The 14,300-nt window shown below is 38.0% G+C and overlaps 2 non-coding genes across 2 annotated transcripts; both read right to left on the reverse strand.

Annotated features, from left to right (window-relative positions):
• Nucleotides 1-12,660: 12,660 nt before the first annotated feature.
• Nucleotides 12,661-12,733, reverse strand: trnaa-agc (transfer RNA alanine (anticodon AGC)). Its single transcript has one exon. It is a non-coding gene; the product is annotated as a tRNA-Ala (tRNA).
• Nucleotides 12,734-13,843: 1,110 nt separating this feature from the next.
• On the reverse strand, nt 13,844-13,916 carry trnaa-agc (transfer RNA alanine (anticodon AGC)). The gene has a single exon. It is a non-coding gene; the product is annotated as a tRNA-Ala (tRNA).
• Nucleotides 13,917-14,300: the final 384 nt, after the last annotated feature.

The following is a 14,300-nucleotide window of genomic DNA, read 5'->3' on the forward strand; positions in this document are numbered from 1 at the left end:
AGATTAGTCAAATGCTCACACACAATGCTTGAGCACCCGTGTTTCATGCAGTATATCAGACACACACATACACACAGATCCAAACCCACAAACCTTCTTGACTTTTTTACTCATCACACACACACATGCATTGAAAGGGTGTAATGATAGTGATTTGTAGCAGTTACAAGCACGTGTGGTGCCATTGCCTCAATGTGGTCTCACACTGCATAGATAATGGCAAGGTCAGAGGTTGAGTGTGAGGGAGAGGGTGTTGGGGGGCATTCGGGCACTTTGGCAAATTGGCTCATGTCCCTAGGGAGGGGGGTGGGGCAGAGGGGTGACACAGAGACATGACATCATAGAATAGAAGGTGTGGACAGAGATTTGCCACCTGGCTGGAAAGAATCTCCCTGCGACTGTTAGCATGCAATTTATACTGGCAACTGTTTTTAGCGGTGCTAAGGCAAACATTGTTGTTTTAAAACTCTTAACCCTGAATATCAAATTATAACAAATAGCTTATTACTGTTTGTGTTATAGGCTTGAATCATTTTCATAGCATGTTATCAAAGAGAGGTTTGGTATTACATTTTTTTGGAGGAACCCAGTGTTTTAAGTGGGCCGGTACGCGCCGGTACTCAGTACCGCCACTTTCAAATATAGCTCCATGCGCCCAGAAGGTGCTTTTAGCGTACTGGTACGCTCATTGCACATCTGTTTAAATCAGAGATTTTATTCCTTTGGCTGCGCTGCGGCTTTTCAGAGCGCCCTTTACAATGCACGCTTCCTAATTCGTCCCACCCAGAGAAGAGACTACATTACCCATACACCTTTGAGTTTTACAAGTTAAAAGCGCATGCATCACTTTTGCTGCTGTCAGTGTCAACTCAACGTGGTCCAGGGAGGTGTGTGTTTGTGTGTGAAACGTGCAACCATACCTGATCGGTTAAAATAAAAATACAATGAACACTTAACCCTCTGGGGTCCGACCATATTAGGACACTGGCAGAGGTTGTGACATGCTCTTACATTTGGTCTTTTTTCAGTTGCTTTAAAACATAATAATGGCAAGTGTCTCATAAGACTGCGTTCAGCACAAACTGGGCTACAATATTATATGAGCTACATGTATGTACATGTTTGTATTTTTGAGAGCATAATGTTTATGCGTGGTTTTTAAAAAAGCTAAATTTTTAAGTCACTGTTTTTACAAGACTTTTCTAAACAGGATCTAGTAGTCTAGAGTTTTTTCTTTAAAATGATGTGAAAATCATTCTACTTACTCATTCACATAAAACTATGCCCTCCTGGCTTTTAGTAAAAAAACAAGGTCAGAATCAGAAGACTCGCTGGTTGACATCCCACCAAGCTTGAATGATATCGCTGCAGGTCAGACGCAAGCTTTTTCCAATACCCTTTAGTAGGTACGTGACAATCTCGTGATTTCCTCAGGCGATGTGCGGAGTAAAAACATTCATGTAATTGTAATATACATTTAGTTGCAAAACTACAAGTGAGCAAAATTTTTAATGAATTGTACCACCTGAATTTTTCCACCTGTAAAATGGAAAACAATGGGACAAAATAAAGTGATGACTTTCGAATTTCAAATGGCCAGTATTTTGTTATTCTTGAACCCATAGACATGGTCTTGGTGTCGTTTTAAAGTTTTTTTCAAGCTAGTTTTAGCATTTAAACATGTTGAAAATTTAACTCACATACCTACCTTTTGCACATTTTGCAAAGCGGACTGCCTGTACATTATCCCACTTATTACACGGCTATTTACCTCATAAATAAAGTAAGGAACAGTAAATAGTGATGTGAAATGTGTTTGTTTTTTTTTAACGAATGCAGACCTTTCGCCAGGGAAACCTGTTTACTTTTGGTTTTAAGATAAGACGTTTAAATGTCATAAACACACTATTTGGTTTAATCACTGCCGGATATGTTATTAAAAGTCATATTTATATTTAATTTTGTGTAATGTTAAACTGTACCCCTCAAAATGATATGCAGCATTCGGGTTACCGTGTTTTATTAGTTTTGAGCGGTAGTTATCTGAAAAGAACAAACCTTGGAATGTCGCGACTGGCCAATCAGAATCAAGCATTCCAATGAGTCGTGTGCTAAATAATACTAATAATATGTGACACATTATCAAATGCAGATGTATCATATATTGGATAGATAGATAGATAGATAGATAGATAGATAGATAGATAGATAGATAGATAGATAGATAGATAGATAGATAGATAGATAGATAGATAGATAGATAGATAGATAGATAGATAGATAGATAGATAGATTGTTGTGATTGGCCTGAATACCTCTGACGTCAGCCGGAAATGTGACGCTCCTTACCATGTTTTGAAGATTAGCTTACAATGCAATGCTGATATCGTTAATATCGTCTTTACTACCGCATCAATATGAGCCAAATCGGATCCAGAAAATGCAGATGACCAAGCTGATCGATCAACTTGACCAGCACGGCTTGAGCAGGACATAACAGATTGGTAAGTTAAGGATATTAAAACGTTAAAACCATGTCTGCATTTGTGATGGTAGAAACGACAAACAACAAGCGCTACTCTGCACTGTACAAACCTTGTGTTTGAATCATGGTTTAGTTAGTAGTAAATTCTTTAAATATGAAAACATAGACGACTTACAGGTTGTGAGTCAGAAGTGGGTGGAGTTATGATAATGATCAACATGTCCACGTCAAGAGGCACAGGAAGTAAACTGTTGCCTACAATCCGTGTGTTTGTTGTAGTTCAAGAAAAGAGATTTATTTTGGAGATGATAACTCACGTCATCTTTTACTTTGGGGTTTGTTCCTTTTGCACACTGAAAACCCTAATAAGTTGATTGAACTCAAATAATTTGAGTAAACTCGTTCCCTCAATTTAATTGAGTAATGGGGTCTCTCAAAACGTGCATATTTACTTAACTTGGTGCTTATGTAGACTTGACTTAAATTGTTTAGTTCACCAAACTTTAAGATTATTTAATTTACTTAAACAATAATGTTCACTTAACTTTGTGTTAATTTCAAGTGCATATCGTTAACATGTATTCATACACAAAGTACAAGAGTAGATTTTAACACCTCCTGATGAAAAAGCCAGTGGTAGCACAAATAAAGAGATATGCTAATCTTTGAACTTGTTTAAATCCCTAACTATACTAATAGTGAATCCTTCCTTACCAATTACTACTAACAAAGACCAAATTCTACTTTACCAATGTTTGTTTTTATAGGAGTAATACTGGGGCTCAGGTGGATTCTGCCCCAATGAGCCAATCGAGGCCGTCATAATGCATGCCCTGATTTCAGCCAGGAACACCAACAGAATTTGGCCCAGAGGACACACGAAGAACACATGCACTCTCTCTTCACAAAAAGGGGGTCTGGGTTTTGACAGCAAAGACAGAATATGTAAAATCGAGGGAGAGAGAAAGAAAAAGAGGTTGATGGAGTGAAGAGGGCCAGAGGCTGAGAGAGAAGCTATCATCAAACCATACAGCGTTTCAGCTTTCTGTGCTTAATGGACTCGCTGAGCAAAAAGACGGTCTAGATGATCCAAGAGAGAAAGAGCAAGAGAGAGCGAGAGAGAGAAAGTTATAAAGCATAACGCATTAATGGCCTGATGATGCTTGTATTAATAACACAGCAGGACTACACAAAATCATTTTGACTCATCTCTAACTAACCGCTCTCAACTGCTGACCCCTCGATTGAAGTCCGTCCTCAGAAATGTCACTGTATTTATTGTGTTCACAAAAGCCTGGAAAATAAAATTATACCTAACATGCTAGATATTCCATATACCTGTTTAAACATTGTATCTGTGTTTGCTGTGTACAATTCGGTTTTATCTGTATTTAGTTTTTTTTACAAGAGAAAATAAGAAACTCAGAAGATGATAACTGTACATTGTAAACTATTTAGCTGTTATACAGCAGTTTGCCAGTAACTTACTGTAGATTTATCTTTATCTAATTTATTGGCAAAAATTTGTTCAAAGAAAAATGAACATTAAACATTAACAAGTCTTTGTCTTCACAGAAAACAATTTAAAAAACAGCCCCATGCAAAGCATTCTGCGAAATCCTCATCAACCTTTTTCAATTTTTTATTTATTTATTTTGGTTTCCAGCTAAGCTTTGCATAATGCTGTACTTTTCTTAGCTTTATCCTGTAAAGATAAAGTCTTGTTAATCTTTAATGTTCATTTATATTTGAACAAACTGTGTACATAACATAAATTTAAAGGATACATTTCATGGACTTTGGTGTCTCCAAAGTGCATATGTGAGTTTTAGCTCAAAATATCATATAGATAATTTATTATAACATGATAAAATTGCCACTTTGTAGGTGTGAGCAAAAATGTGCCGTTTTTGGGTGTGTCCTTTAAAATGCAAATGAGTTGATCTCTGCACTAAATGGCAGTGCCGTGGTTGGATAGTGCAGATTAAGAGGCGTTATTATCTCCTTCTGACATCACAAGGGGATGCAGAGAATGGTTTACCAAAACTAAGTTGCTGGGTTGATCTTTTACACATTTTCTAGATTGATAGAAGCACTGGGGACTCAATTATAGCACTTAAAAAAGTCAGAATTTCATGATACGTCCCCTTTAAATCTACAGTAAGTTTTTGGCAAACTGCTGCCAGTAATACTGTGATTTCTACAGAAATTTTAACAGTGTATGTAGTTTATAATAAACAATTTTATTAGGTCCACTATTGAAATGATTACTTACCCAAATCTCTTCAGTTTATTGCATTAAATCCATTGCATTAAATAATTATTTAAATGGATTGTACTGCATTTTTAATTTCACTGCATTGCCTATAAGTGTAGCCCATAAACTGTCAATCTTTCCATGTTGTTGATGACTAAATGTAATTTGTACCTTTATTGTTTTATATAAGGGCTGTCAAAAGATTAATCGCTATTAATCGCATTCAAAATAAAGGTTTGTTTTGCATAATATATGTGTGTGCACTGTGTGTAATTGTTTGTATATATAAATATACACACACATGCATGTATGTATTTAAGAAACATTTACATGTAATGTAATACACACACACGCATGCACGCACACACACACTATAAAAAAAATAAAAACAATTATACATCAATAAATGTTTTTTTGAATGTATACATAATAACAAAATATTTACATAATTATTACAAACAATACACAAAAAATTATTATGCAAAAACAAACCTTTATTTTGTATGTGATTAATCTTTGACAGCCCTATTATATATTATTATTTAACTAAATCACTGACTATAATCCATACAAATAATCCATTATTGAATATAGATAAGCAAGTCATTACATCTGTCCATTGCAAATAATTTTTTTTCACTTTAGCCAATCATATGGGAGTTTTCAATCCTGCCAATCCGAACACACATTTCCTTTCTGAAAGTTTGTGCATGCGTGCGTGCGCGTATGCTGAGTAATGATTCGTATTCACCTTATACCGCCACGCCCCTTTTTAATTCTTCGCCCTTCCGCATTTTGTCGACCGACTTCCGCTAACATGCCACGGCGCATTTGGTAGCTAAAAACAAACATAAGGGCGCTTGAGTGAGCTTTTTAAGTTTAACACCTTAAAGATGCAATTTGTATAATCCGCGCCGCTAGAGGGCGCCAGATCAAATCAATAACAATGATGTAGATTAATGATGCTCTGAAGCCGCGTAGACTGATGGGATTTGTTGTCTTTAACATCAATCAGACGGGAACGAAAAATCATGTTACACATGAGGTAAAGTAATCAAGTTTTATAAATGTTGTGTTTGATGACATAATTTTTTTCATTATGTAAGGTTTCATGTAATGTTCAAAATGCAATTGTTAGTCATAGATTACAGTATTAGTCCAATACGATGGTTTGTTAACACAGCACAGAATTAAGTGTTCAGATGAACAAACTTAGCATAAAAAGCGAGTGGCCCGACAGACGCTATATTACTTCCGCTTTTATTGTCAAGTGGTTTTTACGTCAGTAAAGGCGGTAACAAAGGGTAACGTATATATTAACGTCATTTACAGGTGACTGCACTGCCCCGTGTCACTGTTTAGGGCAGCAATTTTCTCATAATTTACAAGTAGTTGAAAACATTATAGATATTTTTAGTAATCACCTGGAAAAAATATATAACACCGGACTAGTAGTTTTTGCATATTTTACTGCAAATATCTTACAAATTGTACCTTTAAGCCACTGCCTCAGCTGCTCATCAACTTTATGCAGCCGGAAGTAAAATGACAAAATGAGCGCAATGGCGCCGCCCTTGTTGTCGTGAAAAATAAGGTGAATTAGCGAAAATGTTCTTTCTTTAGGCCCCACATTTTTATTTAACAGATAATAATAACTTTAGACATTTTGATATTGACTGCTGAACTCGAACCGTCCACTATAAATGTTTTCATTTTAAGAACTGTCCACTTTATCTTAAGAGTCGGTATATCTATGAGAGAGACAGCTTTAAAGTACAATTCATTGCTTTTACTCAACAAAATGGGGAAAACATGTCAATATTAAACCGTGGTTTTATTAGCTTGAAAACAGGTTCTCTGTTTATATCCCTGCGAGCTGTTGGTCTCCAACATCCCATTTCTTTATCTGTCACTCGTCTCTCTCTCTCTCTCTCTCTCTCTCTCTCTCTCTCTCTCTCTCTCTCTCTCTCTCTCAACAGCTGCTGTTATGTGTGTCTGATTCGCAAACCCCCCACGGCCAGGAGAAGTGAACACGAGCACACTCACTACAAGGCTGGGCGGTCCGGTTCGGTCCCGTCTGGCCGACATCACTGTGATTACAGCACATTCATCAGTAAGGTTCACCCCAACAAAAACCAAACACTTATCCTCTCACATTCACCTCACATTCTCCGCGCGCCTCGGGCGTTTCTCAGCCATCCGCTGAATAAGATGAGCTCATAAATTAAATGCAACAGAGATATTGATTCAAGTGAATGGTATTATAAGCGTAGAGACGCCCGAGGACACCGTATTATGCCGATGCGTTCATTAATATTTGCTGTTGAACACGGATAGTGCAGGTTCTTAGACATTCAGCAGTGCTGTCTGCTGACGAATAACACAGCACAAACTATTTTGGCCAGATCTTACATTGAGGATTAGTTTTTTGTCAGATGCAAATTCATATGCGCCACGTGCGTATGGCACAATGGGGGTTTTATTGTTTTATTAAAAGACGACGTCATTTATGAAGTCATAACCTTGAGCTATCTGTCATGTATTTTGACTGACTGCTTACCCGTAGCTGGTGACGTCATATATATGAGGAAGCACTTTAAGTAAAGCAGACGCATGTTCCAGTAGCCTCGTGTGTGTCGTCTCATTCTTTATATGAAAGTATGTAAAATACATAACATGGTGTCAGAACGGGATTGAAGAAACGAAAGCACAACTGAAAGAAAGTTAACGATAACAAGATGTCGATGCTGCAACCACCGTCGATTCTGTCCTTGCAAGGCAACCTCGCGGAGAATTGGAAGGTATGGCTTCAAAAATTCGAATTGTACCTCATTGCCAGCGGTATTGCAGAGAAATCGGAGACAGTGCAGTGTGCTACTTTTCTTCATATCGCGGGCGATGAAGCCATTAAAGTGTACAACACATTCCAATTCACAGAACAAGAAGTAAACAAAATCGAGGAACTAAAAAAGAAGTTCAAAGAATATTGTGAGCCTAGAAAGAATCTGCCATACATTCGCCACATGTTTTTTACAAGAGCACAAGGCTCAGAGGAAACAATTGATGCATATGTTACAGATCTCAAAAACAAGGCAAAAATCTGTGAATTCGGAGATTTAACTGATTCGCTCATCAGAGACAGAATCGTATGCGGGATCAGAGACGATGGTGTTCGTGCAAGATTATTACGTGAAGCAGACCTCACGTTGGAAAAGGCAATTGACGTTTGCAGAGCCAACGAGATAACATCAAATCAAATGAAGATGTTAGTCGAGGAAGTAGATGTAAACAAGATTAGCAGCGTCAGAAACACAAAGAGAGGCAAAACAATGAAAAGTAAATCACACACAGCAGAAAGTCAACATGAGACAAACGTGAAATGTTCAAGATGTGGTTACCAACATGCATACAAAAAGTGCCCCGCATATGGTCAAGTGTGCAAAACATGCAACAAAAGAAACCACTTTGCAAAAATGTGTAAAACTCAAGCCTTTACTAAGAAAATACAAACAATAGAACACAGTGAACAAAGTGATGAACCAGATCTTTTTGTTGGGACTATTGATGTGCAAGCAATGAGAAATGTACACACTGTCACCACTAAAATGCAAAATCAAAACGACAAGTGGACTGAGATCTTGAAAATAAACAACAAGGATATTGCATTTAAACTAGACACAGGAGCTGCTTGCAATGTGATGTCTAACAAAATGTTCAAGTCACTGGAAACTCAGAGGAAGCTAAATAAATCCACCTGTCACTTAATTACCTATTCTGGCCACAAGATGTCACCAGTAGGACAGGTTAACCTCACTTTCAGTTACAGACAGCAAAAGCATAACATTCAATTTCAAGTGATTGACAGCAACGTACCGGCAATTCTTGGACGCACAACCTGTGAAAAACTAGGAATAGTGAAAAGAGTGTTTGCAATAAAGTCAGAAGAGGATCTCCTTAAAGACTTTGATGACCTGTTTTCTGGTCTTGGTTGCTTGCCAATAACACATCACATAAAAACAAACCCCAAAGTGTTGCCTGTAATTCATCCACCAAGAAAGGTCCCTATAGCGCTTAAGGACAAAATAGTGGAAGAGCTACACAAGATGGAAAGTATGGGTGTAATAGCAAAGCAAACCGAGCCCACAGACTGGGTGAACAGCATGGTCACAGTGGTGAAGCCCAACAAGATGCGTATATGCATAGATCCACAAGATCTAAATAAAGCAATAATGCGTGAGCATTATCCTTTGAAGACTGTGGAAGACGTGGTATCCAGCATGCCCAAGGCAAAAATATTCTCCGTAATTGACGCTAATCAAGGATTCTGGCAAATAAAGCTGGATGATGAGAGCTCAAAACTCTGCACATTCAACACACCAATTGGGAGGTACAGATTTCTTCGCTTACCATTTGGCGTGTCCTCAGCCAGTGAAGTCTTTCAGCGTGCAGTCGCACAGATGTTAGAAGGTCTTGATGGAGTAGTAAATGTAATAGATGACATCCTAGTATGGGGAGAGACAATGGAACAACATGATCACAGACTCATTAAGCTGTTGGAAAGAGCAAGAGAATGGAATTTGAAACTAAACAAAAGTAAGTGCCAGATAAGAACATCAAAAATAAGATACCTGGGACACATCATCTCAGAAGAAGGCTTGAAACCAGATGATGAAAAGGTGAGAGCAATCGTGCAAATGCCACCGCCTGAAAACAGACAAGCCCTCATGAGATTTATGGGTATGGTACAATACCTGTCTAAATTCATTCCAAACCTGTCTGATATCAGTGCTCCTCTTCGGAAATTGCTAGAAGAGGATGTTCAGTGGCACTGGGAGGAAGAGCAACAGAAAAGCTTCAATAAAATGAAATGCTTATTATCAAATGCTCCAACGCTGAGATTCTTTGATGTACATAGATCAGTGGCGCTTTCAGTTGATGCCAGCTCTGAAGGCATTGGCGCAGTTATTCTGCAAGATGGCAAACCAGTGGCTTATGGATCACGTGCACTCACAGATGCGCAAAAAAGATATGCGCAAATAGAAAAAGAGTTACTCGCCATAGTCTATGGATGCGAAAAGTTTCATCAATATGTCTACGGCAAGGAGGTGGATGTTGAAAGTGATCATAAACCATTGGAAAGCATTTTCAAGAAGTCGTTGCACCAAGCTCCACCCAGATTACAGCGCATGCTTCTCAGACTGCAAAGATACAACCTAAAGGTAGCCTACAAACCAGGTAAAGAAATGCACATCGCTGATGCACTAAGCCGTGCATACCTGAATGAGCATTCAGAAGACTTACTTGGTCAAGAGTTAGAGCTATGCTGGATATCAAAGTATCTGCCTGTGTCTGAAGAAAAGCTGAATGTTTTCCGCAAAGTAACTGCTGCTGATCAGGAAATGCAACAGCTGCGGAAAATGACCATGGATGGATGGCCTAGAGAAAGAAGTGATGTTCCAAAGATGATTCAAGCATACTGGACATTCAGAGAAGAGATAAGCTTCACTTCAGGACTACTTTTTAAATCTGCAAAGCTCATTGTACCAATCAAATTGAGACAAGAAATGCTGACAAAGATTCATGAATCCCATCTTGGAGTGGTGAAATGCAAAGAAAGAGCCAGGGATGTTCTGTTTTGGCCGAACATGTCGACGCAAATAGAAGAATTTGTCTCCCAATGTCCGGTGTGTAACATGCACAGGAACAGCAATCCAAAGGAACCGTTGGTGTCACATCCGATTCCAGGAAGACCATGGTCAAAAATAGGCACAGATCTATTTCACTACAATGGTTCAGAGTACCTGCTGTCTGTTGATTATTACTCTAAATTCCCAGAGATCTGCAAACTGTCTGATACGACATCGCAGGGTGTCATTGTAGCTATGAAATCGATGTTTGCGAGGAATGGCATACCAGATACTGTAATCTCGGACAATGGGCCACAGTTTGCCAGCACAGAGTTCAGTAACTTTGCCAAAGCGTGGGAATTCGAACACATTACGTCGAGTCCAGGATATGCACAATCGAATGGACAAGCTGAAAGAGCAGTACAGACCATCAAAAATCTGCTAAAGAAAGCACAGTGTGGCAAAACTGACTCCTACATTGCTCTGTTAGAATACCGAAACACACCTTTGGATGGTATTGGGTACTCACCGGCTCAGTTACTAATGGGACGTCGGTTAAAGTCCAAGATACCTACCTCTGCAACCTTACTGGCACCCGAGAGCAACATACAGATCCAGGACAACCTGAAACAAAGACAAGACAAGCAAAAAGCTTACTTTGACAGACAAACAAAGCTACTGTCCAATGTTCACATAGGTGACCATGTAAGAATGCAAAGAGGAGATGTCTGGCAACCTGCAGTGATCATTAAAGAGCACGAGCAACCAAGATCTTTCATCGTGCAAACTCAAGATGGAAAAACATACAGGAGGAACAGAAAACATCTTCTCAAGACTAGAGAGAAATGTCTTGCAACAAACAATGCAGTCGATGATACTGATGGTGAAATGGATTCACACGTGACTGACACTCAATCATCTACGGTTGACTTGGGTTCACAAGATGTTGAATTATCTGAATCACAACCACAAGGTTACACTACCAGGTCAGGTAGACAAATCAAAATGCCCTCGAGGTACAAAGACTGAGTACCGTGTTGTGGACTATAAGTGTGGACTGTAATAGAATTTTCTTTAGTAATACAAGTTTTGTTATTGGTGCTATTCAGCTGTATAATTGATATTGTTTATTGTTGCTATATACGTTAAATAAGATTTGTTAAAGTTTGTTGGTTCAAACTTAAGAGAGGGGATGTCATGTATTTTGACTGACTGCTTACCCGTAGCTGGTGACGTCATGTATATGAGGAAGCACTTTAAGTAAAGCAGACGCATGTTCCAGTAGCCTCGTGTGTGTCGTCTCATTCTTTATATGAAAGTATGTAAAATACATAACAATCTACATCTCGACAATATAGGCAGCATAAAGCGTTCGTAAAACAATGAAGTCTATGTCTTTTATGAAGTCACGTCCACCTTGAGGTGCCATACGGACAGTTGTATTAAAATATTTATTCAAGTATTGATGGTGAGACATAAAAAAATAAATTAAAGTGTGATTCTGGTTTCATAAATAATTGTTGTGAAAATATTATATTACTTTTTTTGGTCTGGTCTTATATGCTAATTCTGCCAAAAGTTGGGGTATTTCCGAGTATTTAAGATGCTGATGTTGTAATATTAAAAGTTATCACATAGGCTACTGACAAAAAGTACAAAAAAGGAAAAATCCTCAGGATATGGCTGCTTAAATCAATGTATCCTGAGGTCAGATTTCATACTAGAATGATTTTTATTCATTATGCAGATTAAATTGGAAAAGTTGCTGCCAGGTCTGCGTTCATAAGCGCAACAGTTCTCGTGACTATCATACTTTAATAAAATGATCTTTACTCACTTGGGACGTTGATAATTTTGTTCCAAAAAAAAAGATAAATGTGTATGATCTCTGACACGAAAACAACGATGAAATAAGTATAAAATTCAATAAACCATATTTACAATAAAAATATTTCAGTGAAACTGACTTCTAGGCTCTTTAATATATATTTTTAGTGTGCTGGCGCCTCCTGCTGGTTTGAAGTTAAACAACACCCTTAATTCGACCTCTATATTTATGGTATTTTTGGACTGTTTATTTTTTTGGACTGTTGTCTAATTGTACCCACGAGGTACATCCAATTATTGTATTAAGGTACGTAATAAGTTTTAAAGTTCTAAGAATTAATGCATAATTTGGGGGGGAGGTTTGTAGTAATTTTATAGAATAAAAAGCGTGTATTAGGAACGGTTCCACATGCTTTCCGACGACTTCTTTTTCTAATATGTCTTCATGATTGTCAACAAATAATTGGAGGATGCGGGCATCGATCCCGCTACCTCTCGCATGCTAAGCGAGCGCTCTACCATCTGAGCTAATCCCCCAACGTCCAGTGGAAAGTGCCGGAAAGAATTGAGTGTAACACCTGCCAGCGTTCATCTAGGTGTTACATTATACAGTACCGGTGGAAATTAGAGAAACGTCAAAGAGGTAAATACGATTCTTGTACTAAGGTAAGTAATAAGTGTTAAGGTTCTGAGAATAAAAAACGTAATGCATAATAGAATGCACTACATACTACATTTTTGAAGAAAATACTAGAAAGGACAATCTATATATTATTGAATCATTTGATACGCGTATATTAGCAAACGGTTCCACAGTACTTCATAAGTTTTAATTCAAATAGTCAATTTAAATTTGCTTTCGTGGAATTTACCTTTCAAATGTGTTTTTTATGATTGTCAACAAATAATTGGAGGATGCGAGCATCGTTCCAGCTCTTGCTTGCGCCGCCGCCTACTGCTTCCCAATCGACTCGAGTGAGCCAAAGTAAGCCTGCATGAGCCAATCACGTCTCTCCCCTGTGGCTTACTTTTGACCAATCACGTTTCTCTCATGTGGCTTACTTTTGACCAATCACTTTATCTCATGTGGCTAACTTTTGACCAATCACGTTATCTCATGTGGCTAACTTTTGACCAATCACGTTTCTCTCCTGTGGCTTACTTTTGAGCAGCCGCGTTTTTACTTCTTTGTCTTGCTTTTGACCAATCGCGTTTCACTCCTGTTTCTAACTTTTAACCAATCACCGGGAGCTACTGTTAATATCATCTTTGCAATAGGTAAGTCTTGTTTACTTCGTTATTAAATATCTGTAATTATTCGTTAATATCACCGTTTATATGTTTGGATAATGAAACATGCCAATATAGGTCTGGCTCTGGCATGTATTGCACGTGTTTTCTTCTGTGCAGTTTAACACGGTGGTTAGTTTAATGATTGACATTCATTACACATTCGGTTTTATACTCATTAAAGTTAAACTATCTACTCATTTCATGTTTTCAGTCCAAACCAATTCAGATTACTGTGGTAAAGTTGCAAAAGTTTTAATTAAAATAGTCAATGTACAATGTTTTGTTTCTACTTTGAGAAATTGCTTTTGTGCAATTTATCTTTCAAATGTGTCTTTCTGAGCGTCAATAAGTAATTGGAGGATGCGGGCATCGATCCCGCTACCTCTCGCATGCTAAGCGAGCGCTCTACCATTTGAGCTAATCCCCCTGTGTGGGGCATAACCCCCCCACCCCCATACACTAATGTGGGGCATAACCCCCCCCCCCTTTCAGTGAACGAGCTTCTTTGGGGACCAGAGTAATACCAAAATAATTTTTTGAAACACAACTTAATTGATGTCCTTTGTAGTGGACTTTGTTCTTATGTTTGTTTCACTTCTTGTAATAGGCAGTTCTATGGCAGATGCTGAGAGGTTTTTGAATAAAATAATTTGTAACATTATTTTGTTTACATTATTAAATACATTAACTAACATAAGCCAACAATCATGTTAGTTCATTGTGCATTAACTAAGGTTAACAAATACAACCTAAAAGTGCTACCAAATAATTAAATGAAAGCCACACCTAGATAAGAGAATTAGGAAATATA

Source organism: Misgurnus anguillicaudatus, chromosome 16, assembly GCF_027580225.2.
Source record: "Misgurnus anguillicaudatus chromosome 16, ASM2758022v2, whole genome shotgun sequence".
NCBI lineage: Eukaryota > Metazoa > Chordata > Actinopteri > Cypriniformes > Cobitidae > Misgurnus > Misgurnus anguillicaudatus.